The 22,347-nt window shown below is 41.6% G+C and overlaps 1 protein-coding gene and 3 pseudogenes across 1 annotated transcript in view; 3 read left to right on the forward strand and 1 right to left on the reverse strand.

Moving 5' to 3' along the window:
- The window catches only part of LOC140314142 (uncharacterized), a 206,422-nt gene that overhangs the window by 134,470 nt on the left and 49,605 nt on the right, over nucleotides 1–22,347 (forward strand). The gene's annotated exons all lie outside the window — the stretch shown is intronic.
- On the reverse strand, nucleotides 2,427–2,535 carry LOC140298775 (5S ribosomal RNA; annotated as a pseudogene).
- On the forward strand, nucleotides 2,892–2,997 carry LOC140297144 (5S ribosomal RNA; annotated as a pseudogene).
- LOC140296141 (uncharacterized) overlaps nucleotides 12,302–22,347 on the forward strand; it is a 56,052-nt pseudogene continuing 46,006 nt past the window's right edge.

A 22,347-nucleotide genomic window follows, 5' to 3' on the forward strand; every position in this document is an offset into this window, starting at 1 on the left:
CACTGATCGTCTCTGGGACGCATCGACAGGAAGAAATATTTTCGAGCAACAATGTCACTTCAGACCTTTCAAATGATATCAAGAGTCCTCAGATTTGACAACAGAGATACCAGAGAAAGATCTGACCAGCCTGCTCCCATCAGGGCTGTCTGGGACAGATGGGTGCAGCTCCTTCCACTGTCTAATGTCTTGTTTAATGTCCAATTGTTTTCTCCTCATACATTTTTTTGAACAGGGAAACATCTGAAAAACCTTTTAAATCATTATGTTGAGAATTCCAAAGTTTGACTCCTGCAGCTGAGATACACATTTGTTTTAAATTGGTTAAATTGGTTGTCCCAGTAGAGGGCCTGTGTAGAAATCCCTCCGTTAGCTCTCCTATAGCCGCAAGTAGCCACATAACAGCACCTATGAACTAACAGAGCTATAGTACACGTTCGTTCATTCATTTTTCTTAAAGTATTGGTGAAATTAAGACAGATAATGTCTTATTTAGAGGCTGCATCGTCCCATTAACTCCGTTATATGGATATACGCTGATCGCGAGTTTTCAAAATAGCTCCCGAAGGACGCCGACTTTCGCCAAACTGTTCTGTGAGTAGATGAAACGTATTTCATGCCAGAAATAAGGTCCAGGTTTTAAAATACAGGAGTTCCCCTTTAAAGCAACTCCTCTCACACCAAAGCTATTTAACTCTGAAAGTTATATCGAATGATAAATAGTGTGAAAAGCTTTCTTCAGCTCAATGAATACCCCTATGGTAAACTTCTTTCTGTCTGTTGCAGTTGGGATTTCTTCTGTCACCTTCATTATTGCAGCTGTAGACCTATTTGAACCAAACCCATATTGACTCTCATTCAATAAGCTGTTGTTTTCAATAAAACTATCTAGTTTCTGAACAAACTGTGAAAGTATTGATATTGGTCTGCAGCTGTTAAAGCTATGTCTGTCTGATGTCTTTAGTTGAAACATGTGATCACCTCATGACACATCAGGAAGTTGATCAGCTTCAGCTGCTGCTGATTTGTTGGCAGACGCCTCAGTTTCTCTTTGGCTCTCAGTTTGCTGGTTCCTGGATTTCCTGAATCTGTTGACATGTCCCAGGTACTTGTTGTGTTTGATCCTCATACATTTAACTTTTTCCTGACAAAGGATGAGTTCCAAAAAGGGAAACAGGGACTGCTTTTGCATTTGACACAGCCTATATCATGCCAATGTTCATTTGGGGCAGCAGTTTTTGCTTTAGTTTCAGACTTGTTATTAGACTGGAATGTTGAGGAGTTTCTGTGACAGATAGGCTCCAGTCCCCCTGAAACCATGAATTAAAGAAAGTGGAAGGATGGAAAGTTTTGGGGACATTTATTCATTCATTCCACTTCAGCATTTCTGTTTCAGGGAAGATTCCAACTTTAATGACATTTTTTTTAAATCAGATTTAATGTGAAGTTATCCTGAAAAAAATTAATATGACCACTTACAAAACAATAATGGACTTTTAAATGAGTTTTTCAAAGAGGTAAGTTATGGTTGAAATTTCTTATGGGTTTGATTTAGATTCAGTTTGACGGTCAGTTCACCCCCAGACGGTGCAACTTAACCCCTGATCCGGATCAGCTTAGCCCTAACCTGGGGCAAACAGGAAGCCTTTAGCTTATAATTCACTTATAAAAGGTGACAGTGGTGTAGATCCTTTACAAGCACTGATGCCACACTGAGAAATATTCAACTCCCAGTAAAAGTTCTGAATCTAAAACCTCACTCAGGCAAAAGAATCAAAGTGTCATCAGCAACATTTACTAACACTTCCACCAGTAAAAGTATTTATTCTGCAGAGCAGCTCTCAGTGTTTGCTGTTAGATATAAAGTTGCCTGTTTGACAGTTTAAAGTGGCTGCACGTGCACTTTTTCTATCTGGCCTCAGTACATTTCTGAAATGTATTCATTTGTGTTTGGAAAACATTGGAAACTTTATTTCTGAGCCCACATCAGTGGGTTCTGGTTGTTAACACATAGATGAGGAGACAGTTCAGTGTGTGAGGATAAAAGCAGAGGAGAACCTGGGACATCTGAGCAGATCTGGGATCAGCACCTTGGATATCAGCAGGGATTCTTAGGAAGGAAGGAAATGGGATGAATCTGCAGACTGCAGGAAGATCTGTTAACAGTCTGCAGACTAATGTGAGACAATAATATTTGTGTGTGTTTGGTATCCAGAAGAATTGAGACAGATGAAGTCACTGTGAGCTGAGCAGTGCTGGAAGATGATATGACAGAGTGACCTAAATGAGGTTTATGTGTGCGCTCATTTCCAGTCTTTGACAAAGATTGAAAAGTGAATTTATTTGAGTGATTTCCTTCCTGATGTGAAGTATGTCATGAAGCTGTCCGTGTTGAGTGAGCAGCAGCGCCTCCTGCAGGTGTAAAAAGCTTACAGCACCTGGTATTCCCAGGCGGTCTCCCATCCAAGTACTAACCAGGCCCGACCCTGCTTAGCTTCCGAGATCGGACGTGTTCAGGGTGGTATGGCCGTAAGCGAGAGGATCAGTCACAAATCAGGTTTTTATAGACGCTGAAACAACATCTATCACTGTGTTCTGACTTCTTGAATATAAAGTAACTGTTTAAAAATGAGCAATTTGTGATGATTTCATCTAACTAAGCAGCCTCGGTCTCTCTGTGTGACGCTGAACACAAAACTACACACAGGGAACAGAAGAGGTCGACAGACACTAAGTTATCTGAGAGTCTCACTTTCAGCTGCAGAGAACCAACACGAGAGAGAAGAACATGTGCAGGATCAACATCAGCCTCTCAAGCCAATTAGGTGAAAAACTTAAAGAAACATATGGTTCAAGCAGCTATATAATAGATATTTGTTACGGTGACTTTTGCTTACGGCCACACCACCCTGAACACGCCCGATCTCGAAAGCTAAGCAGGGGGCCTGGTTAGTATTTGGATGGGAGACCGGCTGGGAATACCAGGTGCTGTAAGCTTTTTCTCTTCTCTCTACAACCTGCAGGGGGCGCTGAAACACTTCACATCCACAATCAAATCAATTCACCAGAAAGCTTCTTTTTTTAAACAAATTCTCTAGAAACTGGAAGTGATCAATGCTGGATCATCACTGGAATCACACAGTCTTAAAGTGGAGCTTCTTCTTCTCATGTTTCTATGCAGCTGAACACTCACATCATGATGATGACTGACGTGTGTAGAAATCCTGCTCTTCAGCACATTTCATTTCACATCCAACGAGGTTTAAAGTTCCAATTTTTCAGCTTTGATGCTGCTTCCACATCTCTTATTGTCTGTAATGCAGCTTCAGCTGTTTTGTCTGTTTTGTTGGTCTGGTGATCAGTCACCTTCCTGCTGGTTCATTTTGGAGGATTTAACCTGAAGGAGAAACTATTTATAGCTGTGGCTGGCTGCCTAAAGCTACTGCACAGGTCTGTGAGTGTGCTTCACAGCTATAAAAACACTAGAAGCTCTATACTGGACGCAGGAATCACTTGGAATATCTTTGAATCCTTCACAAGATATTCAGCCTTCGATATAACTCCAAGGACAAAGGAAATCACATGTTGGACATATATAACCTTATGTATGATCCAAGAAAGCAATCAAAATTAAAACCTCTAAATTAATTTCACTAAAGGGTGAAATGAATAACTAACTATCCAGTTACATGCTGAGAAACCTTTGGTCCTGAATTTCACATCAATGCTAATTTTATACATCACATCAGGTCCAATTTCCATACACTGACGTAATGATAGGAGGGTAGTGTAATGTCTCTGTGAACGTTTTGCATTCTTTGTCCTGTTCTGTGTTTCTGTCTTAGCTTTAGGTCTGCCATGTCCTCACCTTTTTCCTCAGTTCCCTCTGGTCTGGTCATCAGCTGCACTCACTCACCAATCACCCTCCACAGTATTTAGTCTCCCAGTTGTCATTCACTCATTGTCAAATCCTCGCCGTCTCTCATGTTTAAGTCAAGTAGTTATTCATGTCAGTTGGGTTTTTGTTTGTTCCTACGGTTTTGTTTGGTCAGTTTAGGTTTTTTGGGATTCCCAAAAAAATATTTAGGAATAAATCCAGTTTTACATTTATAATCTCCTTTTGGGTCCTCTCCCCTCACCTCCATGCCACCCTACGTGACAGGTAGTTTTAATGTTGTGGCTGACTGGTGTACAGAACATATAGATTAGTGGTCATCCCATTCTGGGGATCCAGATTTCCAAAGACCAAACCCCAAAAATGTATAATTACTTTAGGATCGGGCAGATGAACGTATGAGAAGGTTTGAGATAATATGTGATTTAAAAAATCTATTCCTTACCACAAGAGGCCTCACCACCATTTGAACAATTCAATTCAATTCAATTCAATTTTATTTATATAGCGCCAAATTACAACAATTGTCATCTCAAGGCACTTAAATAATATAGTCCAATTCAAGCCAATTGGAATTCAATTCATTGTAATCATAATGCGATTAATTCATATAGAGCCAATTCAAAATAATATCCTAGCTAAGGAAACCAACAGATTGCACTGAAACTTGTCTTCAGTCTAATCTCCCGTCCTGAGCGTGCCTGTGGCGACTGTGGAAAGGAACGACTCCCTTTTAACAGGAAGAAACCTCTGGCAGAACCAGACTCAGGAAGGGTGGCCATCCGCCTCGACCAGCTGGGGTTTGAGAAGACAGAAAAGAGGGAAAGAGGGGGGAAAAACACCATAACCATTCAAAGGGTATCTGTTGGAACAGGGAAACACAAGTTAATAACCACAATAATGTGACATGTACATAAAATCATTTGAGAAATTAAACAGGGGGAAAAAGAGAGCAAAGTAAGGTGTACGTGTCAACATACGTGTCAACATACAGTGTATAACATCATTTCTAGTAAAAATCTGACTTTGAAAGATGTTAAAATGACAGAATCAGCATGTAAATGATAAAGTGTCTTCCTGTGGATGTTCTCAGATATGTACAGTATGAACACTGTGATCCTTTCCCACATGTCCCAGTATGTTTGATTGTGTTCCAAGTGAGGGTCAGACTGGAGAAAGTGTCATGAAGCTGTCACCCTTAAACAATCAATAAAAGCTCTGAATACAAAAGCATTTCAGTGTCATCTCTATAAGTAATGATGAAAGAAGCAAAAGCTTCAGCTGCACCTCCTGAGCTCTACTTTCCATATTGTCTACACTGACTGTGAATCAAAAGCAGCACAACAGCCACATCTTCAGCTTGTTGTTGAAAAGCTGTTCTGACAACATTCACAGCCCAATAAGCAGCACAGTGACAGCAGTGTAGTTGTGTTTGTGGGTCAGAGGAAATCTCATGTTCCAGCCATGTGATCCATAACAACCCATGTGAGTGAAGGACAGACTGCAGCACTGATAAAAATGTCAGTTTGAGATGAATTCACAGGCATCAGTGTGTCAGTGGAACTGAAGGTGAACTGTTTGAGAGCTGAACACTGACAGGACTTTGTTTGCATGATGGAAACATGATGAAGAACAACATGACAAACTAAATCCATCATGTCAGAAGACAGAGTGGGAAAAGAATGAAAGTCAGCAGAAATTCAGCTCCATTATTGAATGAAGTCAAACACATTGAAGAGTTGGATCAGAGTTGAGGAGCTGTGTGGATTTGTAGTTGTGCATTTTCATCCCAGCTGTTAAACAACAGATAACAGTGTGTGTTACTAAATTCACCACCAAGCTGAATGTGTTTGTGGGAACATGAATGTTTTTTAGTCTTTCTGCATCATGTGACCCCGATTTTAATCATCTGCTGTCAGATTGAAATCAAGACCATGAAACCACACAGCAGCTTCAGCTGAGCTGTCAGTCACTAGCAGCGGTCTTATCTGTGGGCCGCAGGGGCTGATGGGAGCTCTGAGGAGCTGTTAGAAAGCACGTGGCCCTGGTCTGATCTCACAGCTCGTCCTTGTTTGGCCTCAGCTGCATCAGAGCGCCACTTCTCCCCAGGTTCACCAGAGGAAACACCACTGCACAAAATGCTTTTCCTCCCAGCTGCTGCTCTGTGCTGTCTGTGTTCAGGTGAGTGTTTCCAGCCAATCAGGTGCCAGCAAACTCCACCTGGAACACACACTGTCACACTGACCTTCATCTGTATGTCTGAGTCTCTACAGCGCTGGTTGCCATGGCAGCACAGCTGATCCAGGACCAGTTAACACTGACCAGGAGAGTTGGTCAAAGTGTCTCCTTCAGCTGTGGAACTGAGCAGTGTGATGAAAACTGGATATACTGGTACCAGAAGAAAGAAGCAGAAACATTCACAGTGATTCTGGATATTAATAAAGATAGTGGTGATGTTTATAAAGGTTATGGTCATCCTCAGAAAGATGATTTCTCAGCTGTGAATAAACAGAACGGCTGTGAGAGAGCAGTAAACCACAGCCCAGGTTCACATATTTCACCTCCATCTCAGACAGAGTCACAAACATACTGAGCTGAGGGAGTTTCTTCCTCTCTGCTGTCTTTATTTATTTAAACTTTTATTCAACTTTTTCTTCTTATTAAGAGAAGTTTTCTGAAGGTTCAAAGATAAAAACTGTGAACATTTCAAAGATTTGTTCTGGAAAATGATCCAAATGAAACTTCAATTCACCATAAATAAAAGCAAGACATTTTAAAGACATTTATTTAATACTGAATGTTTTCATTCAAATGTCCAGATAAATATGAATCTGCTGCTTTGAGCTGCTGCTGGAATAAAGTCCATTCCTCCTTTAAAAAGTTTAATGAGCTCTTCATGAAATACTTCCAGCAGCACTTGTTGTTTCACAGCTTTCAGCAGATTTCACCACATCATTTCACTTTATTCCATTTTAAAAGACAGATCTTGGACTGATCTCAGGTCAGGATTTTGTCCTTCTAGCAGCAGCTTATCAGGACGCTGATTTTGTTGGACAGATGTTCATCAGTTTCCTGTGGATGTTTCTGCTTCACAGAGGATGAATCCAGAGTGCACTGAGACTGAGACAGGAGCAGGAAAACGTCCTAAATTCATGTGAAGTCTTTGTACCACATTACAGCTCAGAAACAGAACACATGCACAGTGAGGGCATGATGCTCAACACGTTTCTCAAAGCATTTACACAAGGACATTCATTATGTGCTGATAGTGATATGATTTCCTTCCCCTGACACTGAAATAACAATCATCTTTAAGTGATTTCATGTCACTTTTAGATCCATCAGCTCCACAGTTTTATATCTCTACATGTTAAGTATAAGGCAGCTTTCACAGCGAGCTATGTGGCAAATATCTGGAAACAACTGAGACTAACAGCCTGAAACATCCAGTTTCTACAAAGATAGCTCATATACACAGTTCTGTGGAATGTTTCTGTACAGTCATCATGGACATTCATGTCATTTCCATTTAGTCATTTAGCAGATGCTTTGATCCAAAGTGACTCACAGGTGAGGAAACAACATCCCAGTGCAGTCAGGCATACCTCTCATTTCCCTGTATTTGTGTCCATCCTCCAGACTCCTGTGGATCCTTTTTACCTCACGCTAAAAAAGCCAATATCACAGACGGAGAAAAGTTATCATGAGAGAGAAAACAACTCTTGAAACTTTCTGTGAACAAAGCAAGGAGGTCAATAAATAAGTCTACACCTCATTACAGTGGTTAATATTTCTGTCTGAATACGTTTTTGTTTGCATCTGTGTGGTTGTGGACATATTTGATCTAAGGGAACTTCAGATTGAAACCTCGCCAGTGAAGAACTGAATGTAGCACAACATGTTGGTGTAAAAGACCACTCTGATGCTTAGAAGTCCATACTCCCACCAACTAGTTAAAAGCTGAATAATCCTTTCAGATGAGAGATGAAACGTCTTCAAGAACCAAGAAGAAGTTGCCCTTATTCAGGCTCTTACCCACAAAGTGTCACCGTGAGGAGCCCCCTTTCCAATCAGTAAACTTTCCTCTAAAAAAGTAGCCCTGAACAGCTGCCTCCAGCTCCTCTGAGGGACACACCTGCTGAACTGGTCATTGACACGAAAATAAAAAGGCTGCAGACAGACCAAAGCTGCTGCTTTGGAGATGAACCCTCTGTGTAATGCTTCTCACAGTTCATGAAAGAATATTATAAAATAACAATGATTTTAACCATCTGTAATTATACTGGGGCAGCTGCTTATCTGAAGTGTTGCATATGTCTCTGTGATCTATGTTATTAATGTCCAAAGACATGTGAGCTGTGTTTAGATTTAGCCAAAAGCTGAAGTGGAGAAGAAGATCTTGGAATAAAGAAAGAGGAAAGGATGGTGCACAGTTTTTACAGTAATGAATGACACACAGTGGTTCTAACGGCGCCCTGGAGCTGTTCACATCTGGTCTTAACGTGATCAGAAAAGTGAACTAAGTACATCTGTGAACACGTTCAACAACGATTCAGCAGCTCCTTTCTCCACCTCTCAGCCAAACTCGATAGTTCTTGTGATGAGAGATTTCAACTCGTATAACCTCTCCCAGGAACTGACGAGCTCCAAACAGCTGGTGACATGCGCCATGCAGGACAGCAACACACTGGACCACTTCTACTCCACCATAAAACCCTCATACCGCTCCATCCCCCACGCTGCCCTTGGACACTCCGACCACTGCATCATACAGATGGTCCCCACATACAGGCAGCAACTGAGAAGGGCCAAACCATCCAGGACTACAGTAAGGAGGTGGACTCCAGAGGCAAGGGACATGCTTCAGGACTGCATGGAGTCTACTGACTGGGAGTCACTGAGGGGCCCTGAGGATGACAACGGCAGCTTTTCTGACACTGTATGTTGCTGCATCAGCTTCTGTGAGCAGGTCTGCCTCCCAACCAAAACCATCACAAGGCACAATAACCAAAAGCCCTGGTTCTCCAAGCAGCTCAGAGAGCTCAGGCGCCGGAAAGAGCAGGCGTACAGAGAGGGTGACATGGACACATTCAGGCTGAAATTCTCCTCTTCCAAGCTGGCTCCATCCTCTTACCTATCGTTCTCTCCTCACTTTGCTCAATCTCAAAACTATCTCTCTCTCACTTAACTCCACAAACTATCTCCAAACTTTATTAACGCTATCCAAACTCTAGTATCCAAACTCTATCCAAACCCTGAACTGACTTCTTCATCGAAAAAACACATTTTAAATGGAGACTGAGGGTTTTATATGCCTGTCAGTACTCTCGGCAAAATCTGAACCGCTTCCTTAAGCAGTCACGTGGTACGGCCAGGTAGCGAGGCTCCTGACGTCATCATTTTCGGCTCCTCCCCTAAATGAAGTAAACCGTCTCCTCCATTACTCCAAACACACTCAGCACATTTCGGAACATCACTACAGGAAGCTGCATGCAGGTGAGTCCAGAAAAGAATACATGTAGCGGTCAAACATTTTCAGAAATGTCTTCAAAGTGCTTTGTGTCATTGGTTTGATTCCTGCAGCTGGACACGGGCAGTCAGAACATTCACCAGAGAGTAAAAAAGTTCAAATAACCTGGCTGCTATTCACAGTTAGCATGTCCTGCTAATGCTAATGCTCTGCATTGTGCACTGCTCAAAGCAGTGCACCAACGTGTTGGTGTAAAAGACCACTCTGATGCTTAGAAGTCCATACTCCCACCAACTAGTTAAAAGCTGAATAATCCTTTCAGATGAGAGATGAAACGTCTTCAAGAACCAAGAAGAAGTTGCCCTTATTCAGGCTCTTACCCACAAAGTGTCACCGTGAGGAGCCCCCTTTCCAATCAGTAAACTTTCCTCTAAAAAAGTAGCCCTGAACAGCTGCCTCCAGCTCCTCTGAGGGACACACCTGCTGAACTGGTCATTGACATTAAAATAAAAAGGCTGCAGACAGACCAAAGCTGCTGCTTTGGAGATGAACCCTCTGTGTAATGCTTCTCACAGTTCATGAAAGAATATTATAAAATAACAATGATTTTAACCATCTGTAATTATACTGGGGCAGCTGCTTATCTGAAGTGTTGCATATGTCTCTGTGATCTATGTTATTAATGTCCAAAGACATGTGAGCTGTGTTTAGATTTAGCCAAAAGCTGAAGTGGAGAAGAAGATCTTGGAATAAAGAAAGAGGAAAGGATGGTGCACAGTTTTTACAGTAATGAATGACACACAGTGGTTCTAACGGCGCCCAGTTTTGACCATCTTTAAAAAGTTTGATGATCAATGTAAAATTTAAAATAGTTATTTCCAGGCTGATCTGGATATCATTTGGCTTTTCGATAAAACTGTGGAGCGAAAACATGTGATCTGATGTGTTTAATGTACACATGCCACATCTCATGCTTAGATCTTAAAGTGGGACTTAAAGGGGAACTCCAGTATTTTTAAACCTAGACCTTATTTCTGGCATGGAATACGTTCATCTTCTCACCGAGAGCAGTTCGGCTGTTTCCGCACGCTGGGTCCGCCCATCTGTTCGCTGATTGGCTGTTCCTGTGTTTCTGACGGCTGGAACGAACTCCATGTAGACAGCTCCGCTTCGATAGAAATTCGCTTTAAAACAAAATTTCTGTCTCGCCCAGACGCGCGCACAGCGGTCACCGACACGAGACAAGACGCGCGCGCACACACACACACACACACACACACACACACACACACCATGGCAGAGGCACCGGGCCCGAGCGGTAAGTCTGTCGCAGCGTGCTTGTGGCACCACTAAAAACAAACTCCTAAAGCCACATTTGGAGCTATTTTGGGTTTAAACAAGGCACACACGGTAAAGTAAATAGACGATGGCCATTACTGTGCAGGCGCTGCAATCAAGCTATAGGAGCCAAAGGAGGCAACACATCTAACCTCATAAAACACCTGCAGTGCCGTCACCCAGACTTATATGTCGAATACCAGGTTAGTATGCCCTGTTTATTTTCTAATTGGCTAATATTAGGCTATATTCTAAGTGTACAAGCTGAAGAATGAAGAGTTAAAAGATGTTAAAGCACCTAGAAAATACATAAAAAGGGAATCATTTTACAATGTTTATTGTATTTTGTCCTCTGTTTTATTATGATGGAGAAGCATCATTATTGTCAAATACATTTTTTTAAAAGGATTTGTTATCCTATGTTGATTATTTATATTAGTATTATGTTTATCATGCACATAACAACATACGTAATTAATAAGTATTTATAACTTGTACAAATACATTGAAGTTCATAAAAATAATAATAATAAAAAAAAGGCTGCAGTATCGCGATAATACCCGGAACCGTGAGACTTTGTCTGGTAGAGTATCTTGGTTACTTATTTTGGTATCGTGACAACTCTAATTGAGCGTGACATTCACGTTTATCGGTCTTTAGTCACGCACTCCCCCACACATTGTATTTCTCGCTCTGAAAAAGAATTAGATTATACATTTCTCTGGTGCGCCGCTAACGCTATGGAGACGGCAGGAAACAAACACGACTCTCATGAGTTAAATTCAGTTTTATTTATATAGCGCTAAATTACAACAAATTTTATCTCAAGGCACTTAATATAGTCTAATTCAAGCCGATTGGAGTTAAAGTCATTGTTATCATAATCCAATGAAATCCAATTAATTAATTCAAAAACAACAGCCTAGCTAAGGAAACCAACAGATTGCACAGAAACTTGTCTTCGGTCCAATCTCCCGTCCTGAGAGAAACGACTCCCTTTTAACAGGAAGAAACTTCTGGCAGAACCAGACTCAGAAAGTGAGGCCATCTGCCTCGACTTGCTGGGGTTTGAAAGAAGAAAGGTGTGACAGATGAGGTCCCCCAGCAGTCTGGGCCTATAGCAGCTTAACTATGGGATGTTTCAGGATTACCTGAGCCATCCCTAACTATAGGCTTTATCAAAAAGGAAAGTTTTAAGCCTAATCTTAAAAGTGGAAAGGGTGTCTGCTTCCCGGACATTTACTGGCAGCTTATTCCATAAGAGAGGGGCCTGATAACTGAAGGCTCTGCCTCCCATTCTACTTTTAGAAACTCTGGGAACAACAAGTAAACCTGTAGTTTGGGAGCGAAGTGCTCTGTTTGGAAAATATCTTACAATTAAATCTTTAAGATATGATGGAGCTCGGTCATTAAGAGCTTTATATGTGAGGAGAAGAATCTTAAATTCTATTCTGAATTTAACAGAATTTTGAATATTTTGAACTGTGACCTTAGTGAGTCCTTAGTGTGATTTAACATGCTGCATGCCACAGCTGGATCTTATTGTATGTACTGACAGTTTCAGACAGAGTCCATCAGTCGGAGGACCAGGACCAGAATGGAGCAGCAGAACCAGGATCCAAACCCCTCCTCAAAGAACAGAGCTGGTTCATCCTCTGGTTCCACCGGGCTACAGGTCAGTGTGGAGGACATCAAAGACATGAGGACGAGTGTCGATGCTCCGTGTATCGTCCGCTTGTTCTGCTTTTACTTCAAATGTGGAAAAAGTGTTTCTTGGTTGCATCTCCTCACTCTGATACAGATGTGCTTAGACTGAAAATGTGCTGCAGGCTGAATGATCTGCTGGAAGAAACTCAGTGGCCAGATTGTTGTGGTGGGACATTTTCTGGCTCTCAGTCTTCAGATGTTCAGGAGCTAATATTCATTATTTGTGTTTAAAGTCTCTGGATTACATGAATTAAACCTGGTGGTGGTAATACTTCTGGGTCTTTAATGGTTAGATGACAGGTTTGTAGATCTCTCTACCTCAGGGTAAAGAGTTATTTTAGAGAGAAACGAAGGCTGAGTTAAAACAGTGTTTCTCTGATGGCTGTTGAGCTTAATGGCTGCAGACATCTTGGTTGTAAGCTGGAACAAAGGGTTAGTTTAAAGAATGTCATGTATTACCATCACTGTTACTTTTATTAATTTAAACCAGGGGTGCCCAACCTTTTTTGACCTAAGATCTACTTTTCAAGTTCTGTAACCTCCCGCGATCTACCAGTCCAGTGTCAATATCACAAACCCACACATATCATTTCCAACCTGCAGTAACTAACCTCACAACACTTTTTCTTGTTGTCACACAACCACTACACATCACATCAAAAACCCTCTCAAACACACACAGACTCGCACAAATAAGTTGATCCAAAAAGAGCTGTCAGGTTCAAGGCACATCTTCTGAGACTGGGATACTTCTCCTCCACCAGTAGTTTCCAGAACACTACATGCTCTCCAGGTTGATCTCAATGTCATTTTACAATGTCAGAATCTCATCCTCAAAAGCAGAGCTTTCCAGGTCAAAAAGTTATTTGACTTTGACGGCATTGTCATCAACACCGATACCTGTACTGTAATGGATAACAGCTGGTTAAAGGCTCGATGGATACAAAGTCAGTAAAACGCCTCTCAAACTCTTACAAGATGCTCTGAACATGCTCCTGATAATGTGCACTGTCAAGCTGTGTCACACCTTTACCGTAACGTTATACTTCTACTTGCATGTGAGGGAAGTTGTGCAGGTTACCACTCTGCAGCCTGCTTTTAAACTTCATCACTTTCAGTGAGGAAAGATACATCTAAAAGCCACTCTGGCTTTGTATGGTAATCCACATGTTTTGAAAGCTTCAGGAAGTTCTTGATTTCAGGGAACAGCTCCATAAATCTGGCCAAAACTTTCCCTCTGCTTAACCACCTAACATCCGTATGAAGCAGCAGGTCTGTGTGCTCAGCATCATTCTCCTCTAAGTGAGCATGGAAAAGCCTTCTCTGCAGACTCCTGGCCTGAACTGAACACACAATCTTCATCGCAATATTCATCACGTCTTTCATATTTAAAATCTTTCCACACAACGCTTGCTGGTGAATTATACAATGATCATTCAAGATATCCGAGGAAGATTCACTTTCTTTGCACAGTGCAATGAACCCACTGGTGCGGCCCGTACCGCTCCTTCGAGAAAGGCTTCCTTCACAATTTCGCCGTCTTTGAATGGCTTCTTGTGTTTAGCAAGGACGTGACTGAAGCAATAGTTGCGGCCTTACCCTGAAAATGGTAGGTCTTGGTCTCGGTTTCCCCTCAGCCATGTTAACTTTTAGGAGTGCGTAACTGCTCTGATCGCTAGCTGCTTGCTACTGTTGACAGCTGTCAATTTTCGACCTTCGACTGCGATCAGGAGCGGAGTGGGACACAAAAATCCACCGGGGCAATTCTGACTGCACCGGCCCACAACTGGCCAAACCCATCCCCTCCACCTCCCATATATCAACTACGCAAACAAAATGTAAGGACTTGCGTGCGGCCGTAGCCACCGTGATATGACGACACCGCCCCCACTGAGGAACTCAGCTCAAATGTTAAGGTAATTTGCAACAATGTGTCCTGTCAACTCACCTGCATCACTAATTGACGCCTGGTTGTTTCGGAATAAATTCATAATTTTTTACCATTTTGATGCACTCTCCTCCAGCATCTGCTTCTTCTTCATTCTGGCCTATTCGGGCCCTCCTTTCTCCTTTCTCTTATTTCCCTCCATCAGGTGTAACACAGAGCAAAACTAACATGCAATTCCGATTCCTCTTCGACCGTATGAACATCCGCTACTTCAACCTTGCCCGCTTTCTCTGACAGCCGCTCATTCATCTCATTCATGTATATATATATTGGTTGGAAGTTAATCAGGACTACTTCCATAGCTGTCGGAAGTCTTGGAGATATTCACGGGAACAGGCTTGATTGACAACAGTTTTAACTCAATGGGCCGCTCATGAACTTCACACGGCTGCGCAGGACAGTCTGCAGGCTGGTTCTCTTGAGCTCATTGGCCAACCGGGAAATCTCCCGGTCGTCCCGATGGCCACTCCGCCTCTGAACGCAATCGACTGGTTGGGATCTCCTGATTTAAACCAGTGGTCATCAACCTTTTTCAGCCCAACCTCTACATAATGTTTAATTGAACAACTTGGACAAGCCTGTGCTTCCTTCTATCATTTAGAAATGTTGTACCACAAGTTCCTTTTCAGAAGTTCATCATGACAAAGTATAATTGGTAAAAAAGCAAAAAACCCTGAACGTGTGCAGCTCTGTCTGTCAAGGTCCAGTTAGAATATGTTGGTTAGTGTAGGATAGCTTAGAGAAATCTTTTGTGTGAACTTCATGTTACATACTACTTAATATTTTTTACATTGCACAGCACTCTACCTTATTACTGCATACATGGTCTGTTATTTGTACTTACATTTTATATTTATAGCTTATTGTTTTTGCTACTTTTTTGCACATACTAGCATATATTTGATACTTTTTATCCTTATACTTCTTTTAATATTTTCTTATATTAAGACTTTTTTTTATTCAGTTTTATTTTTACTGTGTTGTTAGAGAGACCGAAAGTAAATATGTCTATGAATTACACAATTGACAATGAAGCTGACTTTGGCTTTGAAAAAAAATCTCATTCTTCTTCCTTTCTGTCATTGCAGAAACTTATAGCCAAAGAGGGATCAAGATGGCACTGCTGTAAGCACTGTGGGAAAGTTTTCAAAAGATCGTCAAAGCTGAGGTATCATCACAGGCTTCATACTGGAGAGAAACCTTACAGCTGTGGTCAGTGTGGGGCAGCTTTCGCTACATCTTCCCATCTTAAGACACATCAACGTATTCACACAGGAGAGAAACCTTACAGCTGTGGTCAGTGTGGGGCAGCTTTCACTACATCTTCCCATCTTAAGACACATCAACATATTCACGCAGGAGAGAAACCTTACAGCTGTGGTCAGTGTGGGACAGCTTTCACTCAATTATCTAATCTGAAGACACACCAACGTATTCACACAGGAAAGAAACCTTACAGCTGTGGTCAGTGTGGAGCAGCTTTCACTACATTTTCCCGTCTTAAGACACACCAACATATTCACACAGGAGAAAAACCTTACAGCTGTGGTCAGTGTGGGGCAGCTTTCACTCAATTATCTGATCTAAAGACACACCAACGTATTCACACAGGAGAGAAACCATACAGCTGTGGTCAGTGTGGAGCAGCTTTAGCTACATCTTCCCATCTTAAGACACATCAACATATTCACACAGGAGAGAAACCTTACAGCTGTGGTCAGTGTGGAGCAGCTTTCACTACATTTTCCCGTCTTAAGACACACCAACATATTCACACAGGAGAAAAACCTTACAGCTGTGGTCAGTGTGGGGCAGCTTTCACTCAATTATCTGATCTAAAGACACACCAACGTATTCACACAGGAGAGAAACCATACAGCTGTGGTCAGTGTGGAGCAGCTTTAGCTACATCTTCCCATCTTAAGACACATCAACATATTCACACAGGAGAGAAACCTTACAGCTGTGGTCAGTGTGGAGCAGCTTTCACTCAATTATCTAGTCTGAAGAGACACCAGTGTAGTCGCTGCAGATAAATGATTGGTTTAAATTAGGGGTGCAACGGATCAAAAATCTCACGGTTCGCGGATCAGAGTCATGGATCGGATCATTTTTTGTATCAGCAAAAAAAAAAAAAAGGACGAGACAAATAAACATAAGTTTAATCTTTTTGTTTATTAACACTTTTAAATAATTAAATTAAAATATATAAAAGCATCTTAATGTGCACAAGGCATCATATCTTCTTTTTAACATAATTAATGGAAAACAACTTAAAGTGCAACATAAAAAGGCATATTTCCTTCCTATAAACACACCCATACCGTTTGCGATGGCTTTAACCCGGTTGGATTGTGCAACAAGGGACTGCATAATTGCCGCGGTGATATGCCGTTGTTGAGCAGCCTCCGTTTTCACTCCTGTCAGTGAAACACTGGGGTGATGTTGCTTCAAATACGTGGCCATGCTTTATGTGTTTCCACTATTATTTGACTTTCTTGTGCCACAGTGCCTACACACCGTAATGGTTTTATCCACTAACCTCTTTTCCCCATACAGGGGACTTAAATGACGCAGGGCGTTCAAGCTCCTCCGTTCCTCCACTCCTCCACTCGCCACGCTGTGAGTGGACTGAACATGCGCATGAACTTTTTTTTCATAAATCAATCTGCAGATCGCGGATCAATGACGATCCATTGAACCACTAGTTTAAATCAACAAGATGAGAAAACATTCACCTGGGAGCAGCAACAGGCACTACCAATCAGAAGCCTTTCATTTGTTCAAATTAAAAATTGGAGTGGATTACCACCTTCTCTTGTCAGGACTTTTGCTCTGAATGTTCTGTGGGTAGCACAAGTTTGAAGAACGATTGAAAGTGCTTTATTTTTTGTTGGGATTGTTTTAACTGTGGACAGATCTCCCACCGTTCAAGAGAAACATGGCATCAATTGTGAGTTGAAGAACAGATATGCAATCTGTTTGAAAGTAGAAACATGTTTTATTCTGTTATACTGAACATATATGTTTTGTGTAAAATGAAGATTAAAAAGAAGTCGCTTTGCACCAGCTGTGGATATTTACGTAAACATACAACATCTGTAGAAGCAATATATCATTTCAGTTTCATGTAAAGTCCAGCTTTACATACGTCTGTATTTTATTAAAGGTCAGATGTGAACATTTCTCATGCTTTTCATGTTCTTGCTGCAGAAATATTTTTCAAGAGAATGTGCTTGATTATGAGGGAAAGTTGACCCATTTCATCTTCCCCAAAAAACCTGAAATCTTTAACGCAGTCTGAAAAAGGTTTGGAGTTGTTCCCTGTACAGTGTTTCCTCTAGGTGGGGATGGGGGGGGTCTTTTCTTGAAACATTTGATCACCTTATGACACATCAGAAAGTTGAAGCTCTTGACCTCAGAAGTCAGACCGACAGATCTGTAGTCATTTAGGCACGTTATCCTGTCCTTCTTTGGAACTGGGATGATGGTGGTTGTTTTGAAACAGGATGGCACATGACATTCAGAGATGCACTGGTTGAAGATGTCTGAAAACACTGGTGACAGCAGGGCAGGTCACTGCTTCACTGTTGCTGAGGAGACGCCATCAGGTCCTGTGGCTTCCCTGAGCTTCAGCTGAGTGAAGACCTTGATAACATCTTTAACATCTGTGAACGTGAGGGGGCAGGAGACTGTGGAGGAGGGGGAAATGTGTGTGTGGGAAAGGGGGAGATGAGGGGTGGGTGGCGGTGAGTGAGTTAAGGGGGGGGGGGGCGGTGACGAGTGGGCCTGTGAGACAGGATGGGGGGCACAATGGAACAGCAGGTAGTCTCTGTAACCTGGTGTAGAAAACGTTGAGATTGTCAGCTAGTCCGGGGGAGGGGGCGACCACAGGGCTTCTACCTTTGTAGTTTGTGATGGTTCTGAGGGGACTCCACACAACTGCAGGGTCGTTGGTGCCTGAATCACGCTCCAGTCTGGCTCTATAGTCGTCTTTAGCATTTTGAGTTGGAGGGTGGCCACACTGCAACTAGTTGACAGTGAAGTCAAACGTCTGACTTTTCTCAACATATCAACTCAGTATTTGATATACAGGAAGACTTTTCAGGATAAATAACCTGATCAAACATCTGTGCTGTATTTCCTATGTGATACATATTTGGCCCACAAATGACAGGTCTACTTATTATAATTCAGTTCTAAAAGCTGCTGAGCAAATTACGGGCAGTAACGCAGTTTCTTACCCGCCTCCTTTGTGTGTAGCAGTAGCCGCATAGAGAGCCAATTTGTTAGGATTGTTTTACTGTGGACAGATCTCCCACCATTCAAGACAAACATGACATCAATTATGAGTTGATGGACATAGCAATATGCAATCTGTTTGAAAGTAGAAACATGTTTTATTCTGTTGTACTGAACATGTTTTTATTTTTTTTAAAGTTGAGATTCACAAACAGACAACATCTGTAGAAGCAATATATCATTTAAGTTTGATGTGAAGTCTAGCTGCATCTTATGACGTCATCTGCTTCCTCATCTCCATAATCGTTTGATACATAATTGATACATTGTGTGGGTAAGGGTGGTTTCGGTTAGGGCTGAACAATTAATAGCATTTGCGATAAAATCGCACTTTGAAAAAAATAGATTTTTCTAATCACATATGTTCCAGTTTAAGTAAAAAAAAAAAAAAAACTGACCAAAACGATGATGGCCTCAGGCACAACCATGACAGCCTAAAGAAACTTTAGTGTCAAAGAGGAGTAGTGCCTCAGTTGTGTGGAATTATTTTGTTTTCAAAAAAGAGGATGCTGCACAGCGCCAGGTGTTGTGTATATATGTCTTGCTACTGTTGCTGCCTTGCGAGGAAACCTGATAAACTTTAAAAAAAAAAACATTTAAATATGTAAGGGGTCCGGGAGTGGAACTTCCAAGAACTGCTTAGCTTCCAAGATCAGGCGTGTTCTTGGAAGCAAAGCAGGGTTGGGCCTGGTTAGTACTTGGATGGGAGACTGCCTGGGAATACCAGGTGCTTCTCGAGGCTTATGCAGTTGTGTATGTGGAGAGGAGCACCTGGGAGAGAACACACCCCTTGGGGAGGCCGGTGCTCATGGTCTGTGGTCATATTTATTCTCTTCAGGATAACTTTACATTAAATGGAAAACTATCCTTCCTTCCATTTGATTTACATGGTTTCAGGGGGACTTGGGCCTATCTGTCACAGAAACTCATCAACATTTGAATCCAAGAACAAGTCTGAAACTAAATGAAAAACCGCAGCCCCAAATGAACGTTGGCATGATATAGGCTGTGTCAAATGCAAAAGCAAAGGTATGAGGATCAAAGCCAACAATGACCTGGAACATCTCAGAAGATCCAGGATCAGCAACATGGAGACTGAGAGCCAAAAAGAAACTGAGGTGTCTTGTCAGCTGAAGCTGATCAACTTCCTGATGTGTCATGAGGTGATCACATGTTTCAACAAAAGACATCAAATAACAGCTGAAGCTGCATTACAGACAATAAGAGATGTGGAAGCAGCATCAAAGCTGAAAAATGGGAACTTTAAACCTTGTTGGATGTGAAATGAAATGTGCTGAAGAGCAGGATTTCTACACACGTCAGTCATCATCATGATGTGAGTGTTCAGCTGCATAGAAACAGAAGAAGAAGCTCCACTTTAAGACTGTGTGATTCCAATGATCATGGCTTCCTTGACTCCTCTCTCAAACCATCTGTCTTCTCTGTCCAGAATGTGGACATTACTGTCCTCAAAAGAGTGTCCCTTCTCCTTGGGATGTAGGTGCACTGCTGAGTTTGACCTGAAGAGGTGGCTCTCCTATGTTGTGCCATGCGCTTGTGGAGCTGTTGTTTAGTCTCTCCTATAAAGAGGTCTGCACAGTCTTTGCTGCACTGCATACACAACACCACCCAGTTTGTGTTCGGGTGTTTAATCCTTGAACCAGTCTCTGAGGGTGTTCTTTGGTTTATTGAAATTAGTTGTTTAAACTCAGCTCAATGAGGCCTATAAGCTATATATAGTTGAAAGGGACTGTAGGTAATATGTCTGTATTACGACTTAAAATCAGCGAAGATGTTCTGAGTCAAAGTCAGCAGAACACAGGCAGAGTTCAGTCTAAATGAACAGAACAGGAGCTTTAACCTCCTCTACATCCCTGTGAGCAGGATGAAGGCGTCCTCTTGTGTTAGTTTTCAGATTTCAGCTGTGAACCTGCAGGACGACATGAGAAAAGAGAGATTTAAACATCTGTAATATCACACTGTGTCAGTTTGTTCACAGGACTCACAACCTGTAACACTGATGCTGCTTTCAGGGAACTTCTTCCTGTTATTGTTTGTTTTTTTGTGAACTTTAACTTTATCAATAAGTGGCAGACCAAACAGCGCAGTCACCTCTCCATCTGTGGTCTCCAAACCCGACTGAAACTGAGGAGTCTGCTGGAAACTCCACTTTACTCTGACCCGCTCCACCCAAACTCGTACCTGTGATGATCCAAAAACAATACGTGGAACAGAACAATGAGAGTTAAACAGTTCTCAGCCCCACCACAAAACCTTTTCATTCATTTGGATGAAATCATCCTTTCTTCATCATATTCTCATTAATGATCAAAGCTGTGTCAGATTTCTTTGAAAAGTCCATCACTGACAGCAGCAGAAAGTGACTAAATATACTGAACATGATTACAATGTTTTCAGTATTTTTAGCTTGTGCTACTTTCTATTTGTGCTCCACCACATTCAGAGACTCTGTTGTACCTTTTAGTCCACTACATTCATCTGATAACTTCAGCACATTCAGACTAATACTAAAAAACATCAGAAAGAACAGAATCAGATCATAGAATATGATGTAAGATCACACACATCACCTTTAATCATTCCATAACACGTTATTCCAAAGTGTGCCATTCTGCCTCATTCACTCTATTTTTTACATTCAGGTATGTTTTCATTCGAATGTTTTTGTAGTTTGAGTAAAATAAAAAGTAAATCTACAGTTTTTATCTGAAACAAAATCTCTGTGGTTCTGATTCTGTGACTTATGTCCAAGAATTCTTCTTCCACTTCTTGTCTCTGAGAACAAATGACATCTCCTGTAATGACTGACATCATATAATATTGTTACATTTAGCTTTGATTTGAATCACTTTGAGGTTTCATGTCGTTCTTTTTGTTTTCTGAGTTTCTTCCAACATCTCAGAACACGTTCAGAAACAAGTTTGAAGCGTTTGTGAGCAAACAGGTGAAACCCAGAATATGATCCTGAACCAAAGCAACTCTTCCAGCCACAGATGGGTTTCAACAAATAGCTCTGAAACAAAGCAGTTACTTGTTGCCGCCGTGTGTTGCCACCATGAGGGATGCTGGTGGTGTGACAGCCTCACTCCCATTTTCACAGAAACACAATTCATGATCAGGATGAATCCACAATTTATTATTTCCAGAAAAACATCCAGAATCAGAACATTTAGTTTCTGGGTTACCAAGTAGATCATTACTGAGAGTTTTCAAAGCAGCAGCAACATTTGATCTCTGAAACAGATCAAAGTAAGTTTAACTGCAGAATTATTTTCACATTTACAAAGTGATGAGATGTGAAAAGAATCTGTGATAAAGGAAGGTCTGCTGATTTCTCTGTTTGGCTCCATGAAGTGGAAGAGAAACAACAACATACAAACACATCAACACAAGGATTCAACTAACATTCAGAGCTCAGAGAAGTTTAGATTTTCATGTGGAGAAATCTTTCTGTGAATAAAACTCAGCATTAGCAGCGATATTCTCCATGGCTGCAGAAACAGGAAAAAGCAGCAAATAAACAACAGAACAGCAGCGCAGAGACATCACAGCAATGAACTCTCAGCAACAAACTGACTGAATACCTTTATTTCACTTCACACAGCTCAGCTGTGGCTCCAGTCCATCCAATCCTAACTCCAGCATAGAGCGGCTGAGTGAATGTG

This window comes from Leuresthes tenuis, unplaced genomic scaffold (assembly GCF_036924035.1).
Source record: "Leuresthes tenuis unplaced genomic scaffold, fLeuTen1.0.hap1 SCAF_1, whole genome shotgun sequence".
Classification (NCBI taxonomy): Eukaryota; Metazoa; Chordata; class Actinopteri; order Atheriniformes; family Atherinopsidae; genus Leuresthes; species Leuresthes tenuis.